Raw genomic sequence first — 15,012 nt, forward strand, 5'->3', positions numbered from 1 at the left:
TCTGTGTGTTCACTGCCACCCTGTGTCAGGAAAGTTGGGACAGTGAGGGCAACTCTACAGAAGTTTGGTGGAAGCCTGTGTTACAGTCATCCTCACCCATGAGGAACGTAGTCCTTTGTGAGAAATGTGAAGGCTGAGTCACAAGACACTTGGACTTCAAGTTAGAACTCTGAAAATAACACCGTGCGCCACTTACACCCACACTGTCTGAGAGAAGGAAGCCATGCACGGTGTCACATTGAAACATGCCCCCTCAAGACCATTTATGGCTTTGATACTTCGAAGTAAAGCTTCTGTTCGTGTGGTTTTTAAATTCTGGACATTCTCTCTCCCTCACTTTTTCTTGACTCCATTCTGCTCCTTTGTTTTCTTTCTTTTCCCCTGACAGTATGGTGTGGCCTTCTGGCGGGGCGGTGGGGGGAGGGGGTCCTCATTCCCTCCTCCGCCTGGTGGCTCGAGGGACTGGGCCCTCCCTCCCACATCCCCTCCAGTTGTCCTGGGCTTGAAGTATAGCTAGAACCAGTGACCTAAAACACAATGCTGGGGCAGATTCACGATGAGCCCAGGAAACAAACACCCGAGTATCCTCACTGTCTGATCTTACAACGGGTTGTGTAAAGTTGTGCTACAAAATAAAGGGCCAGGGACTTTAAAAGGACAGTCTGGTTGTGTACATATGGCTGTCGGGTTTGTGTGGGCTTCGTGGTTGCCACCTTGGACTTCCTTGGTGCTGGCAACGGATTTGGTCATTTGCAATTCTTCCTGTGGACTTTCCTTCGAAAGTTTTCAAGACACACACGATAATGTTAACAGGCTAAAAAATGTACAGGAGAATATTAAATGATCATTTCCTCACTCGGAGCTTCCTCCGCACCTTTATAAGGCTACACACAGGTCACATTTTCACGGTGAGCACACACGTATCTGTCGTGCATAGTACAACTGCACTTTGTGATGACTTCATAGGACGTCTAGTTTTTGTTTGTTTTCAGGATAGCGTGCACAGTTTTCTGTTCTTTGGAAAGGAGAGCTGACTCTTGAACACCCCACCCTCCTCTGCCCTCTCTCTGGAGGGTGGTATGTACTGTAGCTGTGACTGTACTTGTGGCTGAGCATTGGGTTTGAGAGAGTTGGAGAAAGTCCTCTAGAAACATCTTGGTTTTCATCAAAGTGGTCTTTGCGTGCCTGGGATGCCGACCCCACTTTGTCCCAAAGCAGGAGCGATGTATTTTCCCGTCTCTGTGTCTGTCTCTCTGTCTCTGTCTGTCTCTCTCTGCCATGACAGGGCAGCAGAAAGGAAGACGTTAAGCTGTCCCAATACAGGGAGACAAGGGTGGCAATATGCCTATGGTTCTGAGCAAACTCCTGTCCTATATATACAAAAATATTTTTTTGTGTTCAAAACCAGAAAGCAGAAATTACAGAGAACATTTATGACTGGATTTACTCAGGTATTTTTCTTTGAGTAATTTAAACTTCTCTGACATAAATAAAACTACTTACCCAGGGGGCATCTGCTGTCAGGACAGTGGGTGTGGGGGCAGCCTATGCAGGTGCAGAAGGCAGGCATCTGAACTCGAGACAAGGTTTGGGTTCCCATGATCTCTTCGTGTTCAGAAGTGATTACCATTTCACTTGTAATTGCACCGACAGTGTCTGCAAGGGGAGTGCAGATTGTCAGAAAACCATTTGTTAAATGTGGAAATTACCGAATGCTATTACTAAGGATTATGTCACTATGAGAAGTTAATGGTGGAGATACCTCAGGGAAAACACATCTATGACAAAGGTCATTGGGAACTCTGAAGCCTGGGTAGTGAATGAAGCTGAGCACATGGCCATGATGGAGCCTTGGCAACCCTCAGGTTTTTGTCTCAAAAATGTGATTCCTTTTAATTCTGAAACCAACAAGGAATACCCATGCCAAGAAATTGGTATAGAGGCTATTTAGAAAGAGTTGTCAGAACAGTGAAGGGAGGGAGGGAGGGAAGAAATAAAATTAAAAAAAGAAAAACGTTGGGGCAATCCTGTTTATTTGCAAACCTAACAAATGTTCAGTGAACAACTAGTGGGTTTCAGGCACTATCATAGGTACATAGGAGACATCAGGAAACGAGACAAAGACCTACGGGGCACCTGGGTGGCTCAGTTGGTTAAGCATCCAACTTTGGCTCAGGTCATGATCTCTTGGTTCGTGGATTCAAGCCCCACATTGGGCTCCGTGGTGACAGCTCAGAGCCTGGAGCCTGCTTCAGATTCTGTCTCCCTCTCTCTCCCTGCCCCTCCCCTGCTCACACTGTCTCGCTTTGTCTCCCCAAAATGAATAAACATTAACAAGAGAGACAGAGACCTATGCCCTCGTAGACCTTATTCTTTAATCAAGGAAGGCAGAAAACATAAATTTATAAATTATATAGTATGTCAAAGTTTTTATTTCATTTTAGAGAGGGAGAGCACCAGCAGGGGAGAGGGGCAGAGGGAAAAAGAGGGAAAGGGAGAGTCTTAAGCCGGCTCTACGCTCGACGCAGAGCCCAACTTAGGCTTGATCCCACGACCCTGGGATCATGACCTGAGCCCAAATCAAGAGTCAGACACTCAACCAATGGAGCCATCCAGGTGCCCCTAAATTACATAAAATGTTATAATGTCAGGCACAACGGAAAGAAGGAAAGATGAGGGTACTGGAAAGACGGGGGGAAGGGATGTAACGTTACAAGTGCGATAATAGTCTTCCTAAATAAGAGCAATTAAGCAAACAAAGGTGAGATGCTGAGCCTTGTGGGTATTTTTGAGAATAATTTCCAGGCACAAGGAATAGCCTTTGCAAAGCAAGGAGTCTCACAGGGTGGAAGCAGGAAAGGGAGGAAGAGGGGGCAGGGAGGTCAGGGCAGCAGGTGGCCCAGGCCGCATGAGACAGGGCAATGGTGAGGATTTTCCATCTTATATGAGGTGTATCCCATGACATAACTGAACAGGAGGGAGACAGGACCCCAGTAAATTGTTCCCAAGCCAGTTGCTGGGTTGAGAACTAACTGGAGGCCAGCGCAGTAATCCAGGTGAAAGGGAGGGTAACTGTGGGGGGTGATAGTGTCCTGGTTCGTGCTACATCGTGAAAAAAGAACCAAACACATTTCCCACTGGATTGGGTGGGGCTGGTGGAGGGAGATCTGCTTTGGAGTCTCTCTGCAGAATGCCGTCCAAACACTGACACTGAAGAGTCAGTGCATCGGTGGGGAAACTCCCGTGCCCTCATGCAGTCAGAGGAAGAGAAAAATAAGCGTGATTTCTTTGCTCAGTGCTCTCCCCGCTCCTTGAGTTCATATAGGAGGCTGTGCTGGACTTGATAAGGCTGCTTCCGTCTTTCCTCAGACCACTCAGGCCCAGAAGCCATCCCTAAACAGCAACTCATGAAAGCCGCAGCGGTGCCCGCGCCACCCTGAGGACCCTGAGCTTTTGGAGGTCTCCCTGGGTGAGCTGCAGTGTCGGCCTCTCGCAGATCTTTCCCTTCTCAAGTCCCAGCCTGGGGCTTCAGTCAGGTGGCTCCTGACGTCACGAATCGACACTCCCCTCCATCTGGACGCCTCCCCCTGCATTTCTGTTTTCAGATAACGAACCCAGAGCCGTTCTCATTGGTTGGGCTGCTGGTGGCCCGGAGCAGCTGGTGATAAAACAGCTCCTGGTGCCCCTCGCCCGGTCCCCCAGTTCCCGGACTACAGCCCTTTCCTGACACTTCTCATTGCCCTTATCCTTATCTGTCTCACGTACCTGTGCGCTTTATCACTGACCGAATCCATGACAGCCCCGAGGTGGCGCATAACAAGAGACGACGACTCATGTCTTGAACCCATGGAAACCGGTGTTTGGACCAAGCTCATCTTGGAAATAATGAGGCGGGAGGGAGGGAAGGGGCACTCAGGCTCCAGGTCTCATAACTCTTTTCTGCTCCTACGGAGGCCCTGGGGCAGGGAGTGGGCCGGCACCTCACCGGGAGGTACCTCGGGAGTGGGGGTTCGGGGTGGGAGTCCAGCCGCTGCCTCACCTGACGGCCCAAGAATCCGGAGTCAGTCAGGAAGAGCGCCTCAATCCAGCGCGGGGCTCTGCTTCCCGCTCAGTCCCCATTGGCTGAGTGCGGAGCTCCTGACTGGCTCCCGTTGGTTGGAGTTTCTGAGACCTGACGGAAGAAAGTGCCCAGTAGTAGAGGAGGAAACAGAGCCTGTGCGAGAGGCAGAGAGCGATTGGCTCAGAGGCAGGAAGGGGCGGGAATAAGAGGTAAGGTCCGCAGGAAGGGGCGGTGCCAGGTGAGATGTAGAGCATTAGGCGGAGGCCCGGGTGTTTCTGGGAGTGGAGAGGGTGGTTCGCCTCTCGACCTGGGAGGGGGGGGGGGGGGTCGTTTCTGCGCCGCAAGTGAGGTCTTCACCCCGGAGGGCTTCGGGTCCGGCCTCCTCCACCTGCGAAGCGGCCTGCGTAGCCACTTGCTGGACGTGGGTTGAGGACTTTCTCCCGCGCCCAGCGGGGTCTGGGAGGCCTAGGGCCCCAACCTAGTCGGCCTCCCATCAGCCTAGAAGGCTCGCTGCAGAGATGCCGGGGAGACCTCTCTGGGCTCGGCCGAGTCACAGATCTCCATCCCATGGACTCGCCTTTTCTTTTTTTTTCTTTTTTTTTAAATTTTTTTTTCAACGTTTATTTTTGGGACAGAGAGAGACAGAGCTTGAACGGGGGAGGGGCAGAGAGAGAGGGAGACACAGAATCGGAAACAGGCTCCAGGCTCCGAGCCATCAGCCCAGAGCCTGACGCGGGGCTCGAACTCCCGGACCGGGAGATCGTGACCTGGCTGAAGTCGGACGCTTAACCGACTGCGCCACCCAGGCGCCCCTGGACTCGCCTTTTCTACCACACTGGCTCTTGGGTTTGAACCCTGCACCGTCAGAATCACCCGGGAACTCGTTAGAAATGCGAATTCTCCGTCCAGATACCTATTGAATTACACACTCAGGAGTTGAGCCCGAGAATTTGTGTATTAACAAGCTTTCCGAGTGACTTCGATGCACGTGCAAAGAAATTACGACTTTGTGCCGCGATTCCTGGGCATGGGGTTCACATGTCTCTTGTGAGTAGTAGGAATCTCATCTAAAACCGAGGCAGTTTCACAGTGAAATTGAAAAAAGCTGTGCACCTTCATTTTCCTAATTCTTAAAATCTAATGGATGTCCAATTTCCTATTATTTAAGGAGTACTACACTATGCATTATAAAATATAAAGTAAAAAGTCTCTAAAAATTCAACGTCCTGGAGAAAATGTTTGCAATATAGTATTGTCCTTTTAGAATTGTGGCAGCGCGATTGTGTGGGTCACTGTGTGTGTGTGTGTGTTCAAATGTTTCTATACAAATCATTTTTCTTCATATAAAGTTACTTTTTGTACACCGACCTGCAGTTTGCTTTTCTCACTTACCTTGGACATTCTAAAGCCACCTCCTCATTGTATACCTATACCTCATACTTCCTTATTAAGAACCCTGTATTCCTAAAGCTACCACCTTCTTTTAAAGGCCACATTGCATTCCTTTGCAGGCATCGTGGCTGGTCCGGCTGTCTAGGGGAGCCTGGTTCAGGACTTGCCATCATCGTTTGGTTCCTGTAGGACTTCTTCTTCAAAGCCAAAGAAAACTCAGGGTTATACACTGGTAGTCTGGCCACTGACCAATCTCCACAGACAGAAAAGCTGGTCAAGAAAAATGCAGACTATCACAGTGGAACCTCCATGATAACTATGGAAGTAAAGACCACTCAGATGCGAACAAGGGAAGGATACTTATTCTGACCTTGTAAAGCAAGGGAGTTACTCATTATCAATTGTTTTGGGGAGTGACTCCAAGGCAGCAAAGGAGTGGAAAAGCTTTATGCTGGAAAAAATGGGAAGGCTTCAGATGTCTCAGGACTGGAGCCTGTTAGCACAGGAAAAGTGGAGGAGGGCCAGATAGAATTTGGGTGTCTTATGTGATTTATTAGGGGTGTATATTTGGCTTCCTCCGCTTGGTCCAAACATTCACCATGAAGTTGGCCATGGTGGGAGTATTTACATTAGCGAAATTTCTAAATACAATTCAAGGTTTGCCTTATTGTTTTGTTGACTGTGCAGACTTAAAGTAATGAAAAAGAACAGTAACAATGCAGAATTAAACATGTGTCTGTATCTTTATGTTGTAAATAGCACAAAAAATGAGGACATACTCTTTCAGTATTTAAAAACGATTACCATATTTAGCAAATGGGTCATGTCGTCTGATGAAGGAGTTACATTCCAACAAATGTTTGACAAAAACCTTTTTTTTGTTGTCAATGAAAATATCAGTCAATATTCATAACAGTATGAAATATATGTATGAATTTATTGGCATAAAGGGACTCATAATATTCCCTCATTATCCTTTTAATGCCTATAGAATCTGTAGTGATGTCACTTCTAACATTTCTGACATTGGAAATTCGTGTATTCCCATCTTTTCTGTATGATCAGGTTGGGTAGAGGTTCATCAGTTATACTGATATTAAGGCTTTGGATTTCACTAATTTTCTCTACAATTTCTCATTTTCTATTGCATTCATTTTTGTTTTGATCTTTATTATTTCTTCTGCTTTCTCTGGATTTCATTTCTCTTCTTTTCTAGTTTCTAAAGGTGAAAGCTAGGGTCCTTGATTTGAGACCTTTTTTTCTATAAGTGTTTAATGTGATCAACTTTCCTTGAAGAGCTGCTTTAGAAGGCTTCCACAAATTGTCTTACATTGAGGGATTTTTTTTCTCCCATTCCATTCAAAATAATTTTAGAGCAATTTTTAAAAATTTGTTTTGGTGTGTGTATGTGACAAAAAGAGTCATCAAACATAGAAGGGCTCTTCCTAAAGACCTTCTATAAAAGTGCTATTGCAAATGCCATGCCTCTTTGTCCATTAAAAAAAGTATTCCCCTGAGATTGTGAACAAAACACAATGCCTACTCTCTGCACTTTTATTCCATATTAATATTGGTGTTTTTGTCTAGTGCAATAAAACAAGAAAATGAATATATAACATTTGGAAAGGAATAAATAAGGAATTTATCACTAGCCACCTTAAATTTTTTCCCTAAATAACATCTGCACTGGGTCCTTCTTTGGAGATCCAATCCACTATTGCAATGCTTCCCTACCCCCTGTAATTTTCTTCACTCCTTCTGGTTCTTTTCTACTTCCAAAAGACAGACCTATTACCTTCTAAGATACCATGTAACTCAACACCTTAGACTCATTGCTTATTGTCTGTGTCCCTTAATGAGAATGCAGTTTCCATAAGGAAACATTCCTTGTTTATGTTCTGTGCACTCATACATCATATACCTAGAAATGTGCCTGACCCACATAAGGTACATGTCTGCTGAAGCACTAAACAAGTATCCTGCACAGAATTCCTGTTCATTTGCAACATTGTGTGTTGTTTCCAACTCTACCCACCCAGTACAGTCTCTCCCTTCAATTTCAGTACCCTCAGATCTCTCAGGAAAGGAAAGAAATGGTATTTTGGATTGACCAAGTGGATAGGATGTGCTCAGCTTAGTTCTCTCACTTACTAGATTTCAGTGCCTTCTGTTCAATTTGCATGAGGATTTTTGCCCTCCCCATCCTGTCCTGACACTCCTGTTACATATCTCAATTAATCACTTTTAATAGCATTTGGGGGTGTGCACAGTTCACAGATGTTTTCCACAAATAATCTTCAATCCCCAGTAGACACTGTCAGTGCAATTACAGGTGAAATGATAATCACTTCCCAGCAAGCAGATGAGATCACAGAACCTCAAAACCTTTATCTCAGGGTTCAAAATCCCCCTTTCCGCACCTGCACAGGTTCCATCACCGCAGCCACTGCCCTCACAGCAAACTCCAACTGTGTTAGTAGCTATTTTTTTTCCCAATTAAATTCTTCATTATTATAAGGAGTTTATCTCAGGAAAGCCAGGATAACCGTTCTCCCAGAAGCAGTAGGTTTTCTCAAGCAGAAACATACAAAACCCAGCCGTGGGGAGACATCTGCTCCGGAACCAGCTGAGGAAAGGAGAGGCCCTTGCCACCCTCGTGCACCTGCTTCAGGGCCACCCCGGGTGCTCCCTTCAGCCGCCAGTTCCAGCCCCCTGTGAAATGGGCTCTCACCTGTCTGCAGCCCTGACTCACAGGCTGCACCCTGGAGCCGTCACAGCAGGGGCATGTGATCGGCAGTGAGAGACGATGAGTTCCCAGACGGTGAGTGTCTGAGCAGCCATTGCTGGGACGCCCCAATGCTTCTGGGGGTGCTGCTCTGCTTTGCAAAGGGGAAAGGCATGTGGTGCTGACTAAAGCCCAATGATCCGTGTCCAAATTTCTCTCGTTCGTAAAAATTCACATCTCATTTACAGAAAATAAGGTCTCATTTGTTTTCATGATAGAAACATCTTATGGTAAGAAAAATGTGGCCACAAGTTTGTGGAGGACAGGAGTGCCTGGGTGGTCGGTTAAGCCTCGGACTCTTGATTTCAGCTCATGTGGTGACCTCACAGTTTGTGGGTTCAAGCCCCATGTCCGGCTCCGTGATGAGAATGGCTGCTTGGGACTCTCTCTCTCTGCCCCTCCCCTGCGTTCTCTTTCCCTCAAAATAAATAAACGTTAAAAAAGAGTTTGTGGGGGACAGACAAGAGGAATACTCAGGACTGTCATAGTCTCAAAACACAAATGTTACTCCAACAGGTAACCAGATTTTAAAGGTGCTTCAATAGTCTTGTCCTTGTACAAATCTGACGTTCTCTCTACCCTTTAGGGACCTCAGCTGTTCTTTGGATCCATTCTTATCCATCTATCATCTATCTATCTATCATCTATCTTTCTATCTAAATACATACATAGTGTGTGGCCACACCATCCACTTACCCACCTACCTCATTTTATACGCTGTTATTTTCAAAGAGAAACTAATAGAGACTCTTTAGTGGCCAGAGACTCTTTAGTGACAGGCTGGCTCGCCTTCCCCTCTCTGTGAGCAAGGGCACTAAACTGAGATTCTCCCTGTGACTCACAAAGCCACTATGATCAGGTGGACGTTGTGAGCCATTATTGCCCTGTGCATTGCTACAATTTTATCGGGCTGGAGTGGTTGATAATCACACTGATCTGAAGATTCATGTGTTTCTGTTCTCTCTCTTTTATGTTTATTTATTTTTGAGAGAGAGACAGAGAGAGAGAGACAGAGAGAGAGAGAGAGAGAGAGAGAGAGAGCGAACAGGGAAGGAGCAGAGAGAGAGGAAGACACAGAATCTGAAACAGCCTCCAGGCTGAGCTGTCAACACGGAGCCCCACGCGGGACTCGAACCCACAACCCTGAGATCATGACCTGAACTGAAGTCTGACGCTTAACCGACTGAGCCATGTAGGCACCCCTAGATCTCTTATTAAAAAGAAAAAATATCGGGGCGCCTGGGTGCCTCAGTCGGTTAAGCGTCCAACTTCGGCTCAGGTCATGATCTCGTGGTTTGTGAGTTGGAGCCCCGTGTGGGCTCTGTGCTGACAGCTCGGAGCCTGAAGCCTGCTTCGGATTCTGTGTCTCCCTCCCTCTCTCTCTGCCCCTCCCCTGCTCATGCTCTGCCTCTGTCTCAAAACATTAAAAAAAATTTTTTAATAATAATTATAATAAAAGAAAAAAATAGTCCTTCTTTGCTCCCTGGCTCTGCCCCTTTCCCGGCTGCCGCTGCCGCTGCCGCTGGGGGAGCCCACCCCTCGCTCTCACCCCGTCCTGGCCCTGTAGGCGCGGCCTGGCGTGGCCTCCTGCCCTGCGCCACTGTGAGCTGCTGCCCTCTGGGCCCAGCGGCGCCCCCAGTCCCGTCCACCACGCCCCACCCGATGCGAAAAGCAGGGCCGGGTCCAGGCCAAGTGCAAAGCCGGAGGAGCCACGAGTACCGTGACTAGGAGGCATGCCTCCGGAGCTTAGGTCACCAAGATGATTACCAACTGGTTGGAAAACGTGGTCCGGGAAAGCATAGTGAAGTATTTGAGGCCATTAACATCACCAACAGCGAGGCAGTGGTTGTAAAAATTCTCAAGCCAGTGAAGAAAAAAGATAAAAGGAGAGGTTAGGGTTCTGGAGAAGCTTCATGGTGGGACAAATATCATTAAGCTGAGGGACACCGTGAAGGACCCTGTGTGAAAGACACCAGCTTTGGGGGGCACCTGGATGGTTCAGTGGGTTAAGCACCTGGCTCTTGGTTTCGGCTCCGGTCATGGTCTGGAGGTTCAGGAGTTTGAGCCCTGCATCTGCGGACGGTGTGGAACCTGTTTGGGATCCTTTCTCTCTCTCCCTCCCTCCTCATGTTCTCTGTCTCCTCATGTGCTCTCTCTCTCAAAATGAATAAACTTAAAAACGATTACACCTGAAAATAATGGAATGTCATTTTCAATTGAGTTCACTTTATTATTTTAGAAACAAGCATTTCATAATTTTACAATGTTTTTACTTCCGAGTATCACCTGTTCATACACAGTGCCAGCATTTTTAAAATAGATTATCTAAATGATTAATATCTATAGTGAGATCCTGCTATTTGTCCTCCTTTATAATCTACACAGTTAAATAATTTCTTTGTATTTAAGTTTAATTCATTGCTGGTACATCTTTACTTATCTCGACTTTCATGTTAATGAAAAAAATGGCCTCTGATTTGGGCTACGCATGGTAATGATGTGTCAAAACAGATTTATAAAAATATACTCTAATATTTTTACATGGCAGATTTGACATCTTTATGTTAAGATATAGGGTATAATTTAATTCTAAGATGAGAGCAAGAAATTTACCTCTTAAAAAAATAAATTTACCTCTACTATTTCAAATAAATCTCCAAGTAGTTTAACCATGTATTAAATAAATAATTTTCCCAAATACTTGATTTACTTTCATCCAACACAGTTTTTGGTTTACTGACTCTGATCTGTGCTATTGATCCGTGTACGTCTTCAGCAATGACAAGTTGTGGTTAATGGTCTTTGTATCTAACACAGCAAGTTCTCTTCATTGAACTTGTGTAAATTTATAGAAGGTATATAATACATTATGTAATATGGAATGTATATAATATATAGTATATAATTGGGTATGTTTACATTTTTTGTTTTGTAGTATTAGAAAAACATAGGGGTGCCTGGCTGCCTCACTCGGTACAGCATTTGACTCTTGATTTCAGGGTTGTGAGTTCAAGCTCTATATTAGGCATGGAGACTACTTAAAATAATAGTTAAAAAGAAAAAAAAGAAAAATTTATAAATTTTCACTTGAATTACATGAAAAAGACACTGTGTTAATTAAATCATTTACAATATTAGACTTTCTGTCTTGGAAATAAGTCTATCTCTGCTATTTGTTTACTACTGATTTTAAGTTTTTTTTTTTAAGTTTATTTATTTATTTTGAGAGAGAGAGAGAGAGAGAGAGAGAGAGAGAGAGAGAGAGAGAATCCCAAGCAGGCTCCATGCTCAATATGAAGCCTGACTTGGAGCTGGATCTCACAATGAGATCATGACCTGAGCCGAAATCAAGAGACAGATGTTTAACCGACTGAGCCACCCAGACACCACAAACAGAGCATTATTTCTCCTTCTCCTTCCTATCCTCCTTCTCCTCCTACTCCTTCTTCTCCTCCTCCTTCTCCTCCTCCCCTTCCTCCTTCTTCTTCTAAGTTTATTTATTTATTTTGAGAGACACACGGGGGGGGGGGGGGCCAAGAGAGATGGAGAGACAGAATCCCAAGCAGGCTCCATGCTGTCAGTGCAGAACCCCACGTGGGGCCCAATCTCAAGAACTATGACATCATGACAAGAGCCGAGATCAAGAGTTTGATGCTTAGCCTATTGAGCCGCCCAGGTGCTCCCAAACAGAGTATTTCTTAAAGACAGAGCATTCTTCTTATGGAAGTCTCCCTTTAAAATCTTGTTGAATTTAATTTTCTATTAATTTATTTCAGATCTCTGCCTCTTTTTCCATCACTAATAAGGTTTTTTATCTGAGTGAAAGCACTGACTTTCCACAAAGGTTCATACAAAATAGACCTGGTTTGGATACCTGCCCCAAAGAGTTTCCCTAATGTGATTCCTTTCTTTTGAGTATCATGGTGATTTATATACTAAGCTAGATCCCTTACATTTAGAATTATGGGAAAATCTGATACATTTCATTAACTGACAAGCTTATAAGCATCTGTATTTTAGGCGGGTTTTACTTTCTTTAGTTTCCAAACTGCTCATTTATCTGTTCCCTCTGGATACAGATGTCACTTGGTTTTAAGAGTCCTGTCTAAAGACAGAAAAAAAAATTAAGTACGGTAAGAATAAAGTAATTTAACAATGAAATGCTAAGAATAAAATGTGTATTGTCTAGGTTGAAAAATATTGCCTTAAAGACACAAAACTTAGAAAATATTATTAACAGAAGAAAATGTCTTTGAAAACTGGTATAATGGAATATTTCAAATATATGTGAAAGATAACAGCATAAGGCCCACAGACTTATCACCACCTTAAACAGTTAAATTACCAGCACGCAGTCATTTCATTTCATCTATACTGTCACCCATGTTATCCACACCAGATTATTTAACAAAAAAAATCATATGTATAGTTATATTCTCAAGTAAATAATCAAGAACGTACTCCTACACAATGACATGGGATGTAAAGATTGGATTCCTTCATAAGGAGGACCTGAGTACCTTTCTAATACCTACAATAACTACTCAATAATATCATTAAATAACAATAAGAGCTCATGTTTCCCTTACTCACCCCCATATAATTTGTGTTTTTCTATTAAGAGTTTGGCAATTAATAAGTCCCCCTCTTTTTCTTATTCTTATAAAAAAATGGATCATTTATCTAGAATAATTTAAGATGTTCTATCAACTTATTACATCCTACTGATACTGCTTCATATGCTGTCCCAGTCAGTCACACTAAAGGTGTAATTTTTGCTAGTGGCTTACTCAAGTTCTAGTTCAGTTTATTGTGAAGAACACTTCAGAGGTAGTACAGTTCCTTCTTATTGCCTCCCATTCAAAGAAGTTTTTTATAGCTTTTTATATAAGCTTTTTATAAGTTTTTTATAGCTCAGCACAGAGCCCAACTCGGGGCTCGAACCCATGAGCTGTGAGATCACGACCTGAGCTGAAGTCGGATGCTCAACGGACTGAGCCACACAGGTGCCCCTGTAAGAAGTTGCATTTAGAGGCCACAATCTGGAGAACAGAGGTGGTAGTTGCTCGGGAGTTGATCACAATACCTGAATCTGTTCAGTTAAAAAAACTATATCTATCTCTCTATACATTTCAAGTCAAATACACATTGGTTAATGTTGACTTCTTTCAATTACATGGATCACATTAATATTCTTATTCAGTCATTTAAAAAAAATTGATGATTTTACTAAAAATACGATATTGGATACCAGTTCACAATCTTGGCTGATAGTTTTGGTGTTTTGTTTGAATACACCCTGATAAAAATCAACAGACACAATTATTTTTTTTTAGTTTCTCAAAAGTTATTATTTGTATGGATTGGTCATAAACTTCTCACATAATAAGGGTTGTATAGGTATGCAAACATGTTTTAAAGTCACTTTGAAAGTAATGAGTTATTCTTGGGGCGTCTGGGTGGCTCAGTTGGTTAAGCGTCCCACTTCGGCTCAGGTCATGATCTCACATTTCATGGGTTCAAGCCGTGGGTTGGGCTCTGTGCTGACAGCTCAGAGCCTGGAGCCTGCTTCAGATTCTGTCTCCCTCTCTCTATGCCCCTCCCCTACTCACAGTCTATCTTTCAAAAAATGAATAAAGCTGTTAAAAAAAAAAAAGGAATTCGTTATTACATTTATCTAAAATATCTAACGATTGGTGGAAGAGTATAAACCTCCAACTCCCATGTGGAGATAGAACTCTTAAGAAAAAAGAACTAGAGATTCCATATTTAAGAGAGCAGAGATCATCGGGGACTTCAATATTCTCAGATTCTCAATGTTACCCTGACCTGGAACCAGATTTCAAAATTACTGTGACATTCGAATGATCCTCCCAATCTGAAACTCTTCCTACCCAACAAGGACCTCACGATCCCCTGATCAGTAGGAATTTTTAATGTGGTCACCCCTCACAGACGTGTAGCGTTTAACAGCATGGCTTGTTCCGGCAGATAAAGTTCTACTCAAGGAGCATAATGATGGATATTTCAATATTCTTTCTCTGAGAGCACAGTGCACATAATTTAGCCCCTACCCATGTCTCCATGGCGTCCATTCCCTTTTGATTAAGGGAATAGAATGAGTCTCTTTTGCCCTTGAACGACTACAGTTCAAACATAGGAGTGACCCATGGTGATCACAGGTGTTAAGTAGTCAGAGACTCCTCCAAGTTGACTCTGATTTACAGAAACTGTGTAAATTCTCACTCCACATAAAATGACATCTTTGTTGGAGAATTAAATTCATTATATGTTTTCTTTTCAAAGTTATTTATGGAACTTTCCCTTGGTTTAAAATTCTTCTCTGATAAAGTTCATATGTATATTGTACTACATTTTCTTAAAATTACCCTTCAATTTTAATTGCTGTTATAAAAATTACAATTGTATCTAAACATTTTAAACAAATACATCTGCCTATAAAGTTGATGTGAATGTTTATGTCTAAATATGCCACGACTCCCTCCTCCTTCAATAACCCAAGGCCTAGAGGTTGCTGTCAATTGGTGTGCATCCTTGGAGAAACATCTTATCTACAGTGACGTAGTAAAATCTCCTTTAAATAACCACTATCTGACCCTTTTGTTGCTTTTAAGGACATATTCTGAATGTCCTCTATGCAGAAAAAATGTGGTTTATGGAAAGCCTTACAGGAAACATGAAGACAATAATACATATATTTTGGATTTCCTCCAGATCTTCTGCCCCAGTTAAGACCAATTTCCACTTGAAATTG

At 43.6% G+C, this 15,012-nt stretch overlaps 1 long non-coding RNA gene across 3 annotated transcripts; it reads right to left on the bottom strand.

The window, feature by feature from the left end:
- Positions 1 to 841: 841 nt before the first annotated feature.
- LOC111556199 lies at positions 842 to 4,343 on the bottom strand. 3 transcript variants are annotated; one of them, XR_006590859.1, is made up of 3 exons: positions 4,040 to 4,340; positions 3,766 to 3,875; positions 842 to 1,656 (listed from the first exon to the last, which is right to left on the bottom strand). It is a non-coding gene; the product is annotated as an uncharacterized LOC111556199 (long non-coding RNA). The 3 variants fall into 3 exon arrangements; XR_006590858.1 differs by lacking the exon at positions 3,766 to 3,875 and having other exon boundaries at positions 4,040 to 4,343; XR_006590857.1 differs by lacking the exon at positions 4,040 to 4,340 and having other exon boundaries at positions 3,766 to 4,033.
- Between the last annotated feature and the right edge of the window lie 10,669 nt (positions 4,344 to 15,012).

This window comes from Felis catus, chromosome E2 (genome assembly GCF_018350175.1).
Source record: "Felis catus isolate Fca126 chromosome E2, F.catus_Fca126_mat1.0, whole genome shotgun sequence".
Classification (NCBI taxonomy): Eukaryota; Metazoa; Chordata; class Mammalia; order Carnivora; family Felidae; genus Felis; species Felis catus.